The sequence below is a fragment of the Uloborus diversus genome, chromosome 6 (genome assembly GCF_026930045.1).
Source record: "Uloborus diversus isolate 005 chromosome 6, Udiv.v.3.1, whole genome shotgun sequence".
In the NCBI taxonomy this organism is placed as follows: domain Eukaryota; kingdom Metazoa; phylum Arthropoda; class Arachnida; order Araneae; family Uloboridae; genus Uloborus; species Uloborus diversus.
In genome coordinates, this window is record NC_072736.1 from 130,731,945 (window position 1) to 130,736,141 (window position 4,197).

Consider the following 4,197-nt stretch of genomic DNA (forward strand, 5'->3'; position numbering starts at 1 on the left):
TAGTAGAGGGATTATTGGATCGGATAGCGTTGTAGCGAGGTTTTACTGGACTAAATTTCGATTTTGCTTTTTCATGATGGAATAGAAAAGACGAGAACTTCCGTCGAGAACTAGACGAGCATACTTTGCCGTATACCAACGTTGGCTTTCTAGCATATAATCAATATTCTCTTAATTAGCTTTTTGCCGATTACGTCAAATATACTTTTTTTACATCTGATTTCTAAAAAAATGCCTCTCACTTAAAAAAAATCCGGTGAAGTTGATACGTTAAATATTAACAAACAGACAACTAATGAAGCAGCTAGTACCTTTAAACAATGCAAAGGCAGCTTATATATTACTTTTCAAAGGAAAAAAATCACTTTATCCTGTTGAAAAAAAAAATGGCGTACGTCTCACACTACTTCTTTTTACGTCTATTAAATAATCGATGTTTTTAATTGCTCAAAAGAATGTCCGAGAGTTAAAAGCAACACTTCTTAAATGAATAACATTTTAGGCATTTTCCTGCACGCATAAAATTATAGTAAACGTAAAGCATTGTACTTTCAAATGTAAAAAAAAGTGGTGTTCTTATGAGTGTCGTTTAGTTCTTTTGAAAATTTCAAAAGATGTAACGGAATTAAAAGATTTTCTCTCATTTATAGATAACATAAGGGTATACTGTCTATCAACCTAAGATTAACGCATGCACGCTCATCTGGACATAAATTTCAATCTTTCGTGATTAACGACGATAGTTTCCATGTGGACAATACTCCTGATATATGCTTCATACCACTCTAAGTGTAATCGTCCTGTATTGAAACATTTGTAAGGCAATGTTATTCACCATCCATAATTGCAACCAGATGCATTGTGTTCGCGTCTTCATATGAAATTTCAGTCGAAGGATTTATTTCATTGCAATGTTAAACGGAAGGAAAAATATTTTTTTAACTATTATTATTTACACACTCATTTGATATCAGTGCAGTAATACAGCCAATTCTGCCTACTTTAAAATCGGATATATCGGACGAAAGTTGTAGCGGAAATCAGTTTGCTGACTTTTTTCATTCCTCGAATAATGTTAAAAGTTTATCGTAAGTGAAAAAAAAAAAAAAAACACCCAAACATTGGACGTTGCCACGTCCAATTTTAAAAACATAAGCTAAGAACTCTCGTTTTTATAAAACAGAATCAGGTAACTAATAAGCAGTGAAGTACCTAGCATGGGTGACATCCGGGGCGGTAGTCTGTGGTGACCCCTCCCTCCACCCCTACAAACGTAAAAGAAAAACAAATTAAAATTTAATGCAAACATGAAATACATGCAATGTTTTGAAACAACTACATTTGTAACATGAAATATTCAACGTTGTTTAGTCCAAATTTTCTGTTATTCCTCGGTACAAAGGTATGTATTTATTGCTTAACTACAGTTGAGTTATAAAGACATTTTAAGTGGGATAATGTAGTTTTAAAAAATGTGGGAGGTCCGGGGGTTGATCCTCCGAATTTCTTTTTAATTTGTAGAATTAAAAGTGCATTTTAGTTTCACATTAAAAAAAAAAAAACTTGCATTTCCACTTTGGGTGTCATCCCCCAAACGGGCGACATCCGGGGTGAAAAGCCCCCTCTCCGTAGCAACGCCACTGCTAATAAGTATGTTCGTTCAAAACAGATGAGGAGAAAACTGCTCGGAAAAGCATATTGTATTCTGCAGAGGAAAGAAATGAAATTACTCAAGTTTATCATTATGCTAAATAAAAGATCTTTTCCCCGCTAAAACTACATCTTGCATAGGTCACCCCATATTGGCACAAGTGATTTAATTTTAAGAAACCCTTTTTATCGTCACTGTGTTATCTCTACATTCACTAATACGATGTTATTTTGGCTTGATCTTTGGTATTTTCTCTGATGTTTGGCCTTTCTTAGCTTGAAGAATTTTTTTTCCATTAAGTTAAATATAAAAGAAAGTAAAAAACGGTATTATTTTCGTTTTACTTTTGAAGAATTGTGCATAAGGACAGAATGGCTTATATTTACCGCTAATGTGCTGTAAATATTGCAAGTTCGTATGGTCGAGTTTGAAAACAACTTTGAACACGAATATAGTGGGGGAAAAAACATTTCCAAAACGCTTTTAAACTGATGACTTGACTTGAATCAAAGAAAGCTTTGAGCATTATTTGAAAGGTTTCAGATACCAAAAATCCACAACTATATGTGGTTGCTTCACTTGCCATATCGATTAACTCCATGAAACTAAAAGTCGAGAAAAGTGATGAAGAAGATAGCGTTTTACATAGAAGTGAATGAGCCCTAGTGTTGCATTTTCTGCCATCGCAGGATCAGAAATGTACTGAACCAAAAGTTTAATGTTCAGTAAATAACCGCCCATTAGCCAGGGCTAAAGCAGAAATACGTGAAGGAAAGTGAGCACTCTTGGCTTCCTTAAGAGGTTTTCCATCTCCAGCTCAGTCACTTTCCTATGCCGGGCTGATGAGTGCTAATAAGCACGAAACTGCAGTCCTCGGCTGGAAATGACTGAGCTGGCGGTGTATTTCATGTATTTCTGCCTTAGCCCTGGCTAATGGGCGGTTATTTACTGAATATACCTTGCCTCGCGTTAAATCTTCGAGTTGAACCGAACCATTGCTTCGGTTACTCGTCTGGTCTGCTAATTCTATATTAGCTACCAGTTTGTTTCGCACTCTTGGCTTCCTAAAGAGGTTTTCCATTTCCAGCTCAGTCACTTTCCTATGCCGGGCTGATGAGTGCTAATAAGCACGAAACTGCAGTCCTCGGCTGGAAATGACTGAGCTGGCGATGTATTTCACAAAAGTTTAATTAAAATTCACATTCTAAGCATTGATTAAGCACTATTAAAGCAGAAACGAGGATTTTTTTTTTAAAAAGTGGAGTTAATCGATTTGACAACTGAGGCATACATGTATTCTTAAGATCAGCCTTGAAGTTAATTTGTAAACTTATTGAACAACACTACTTTATAACTACAATCATTCATTTTCTTTCTCGCATGAGTTAAAAAGCGGAATGGGCTGAATTCAGAACACAGAAAGTAACTTAAGAAATAGTCTTTAGCCAAAAAAAAACATGTATCTGGTTATTATGATTTTGTTAAATTTAAAATCGAAATTAATGTGTCCAGTAGTGTCCCAGTTGGGAGGTGGAGGGATGGTCTACTCTAGGTTACACTCTACTGGGAGGAGGGGGGATACCCAAAATGAATTTAAGAGTTTGTAAAGGATTTAATACAATTTTGAAAATTTCTTTAAATGCATCTTAAACTACATTTATCTATGACATTTAAATAAAAATGGAGCACAATATTATAAAGTAGGGGCAGTTCCCGTCTAGGGCAAAATTTATATGTAATGAATTCATAGTTTATGCTTGTCTTTTAATGAAAACTTTCGTTAAACCACAAAACAAAAATGTGTTTCTGAAAATTGTAAGAACGTTATGTTTACGCAAATCATTAAAGTTTTGTGGGGGGGGGGGGGGGGCTGACACCACAAATTACCATCCTGAATGATACCTGAGCTAGAAACGTCGTTGAATGTTCCCTAAAACTTTCTTTTAAGAGCATAAAGAAGTTGGTTGTGACTGGATGACTGACAGAGTGTAATGTGAAGAAGATAGAGAGTGCTACATCATTGTGGATGAATGTCATCTTAGTGTCACATGGTCATCTAAAACTAAACCACTGTCTGTTGAGATATAATCTGTGTTATAAGTTCCTGTTTAATAACATTTTGAGAAACTACAATTTCCTTTTACTTTTTGTTTTTGGTAAAAATGGTTGATAATTTCTTTTTAAACATTAGTTTCTTTTTAATTCAATTTCTTTTTAAATATTACTTTTATTTTAAATCACATTTTAAGTCATACATAACTAATTAGGGATTCAGAAAAAAAAACGATATAAATTGGTGGTAATAATTAGAATCGATTACAAAAATTAATAAGTGTTGGGTATGGTCTGGACTTATTTCGTGAGAATCATACCATATCTCTCGTAATCTTTCTTTACTAATAATAAAGCTGAAAGTCTGTGTCTCTGGATCTCTGGATGTCTGCTACGCATATAGCGCCTAGACCGTTCAGCCTATTTTCATGAAATTTTGCACGAAATTAGTTCGTAGCATAGGGGTGAGCACCTCGAAGCGATTTTTTGAAAAT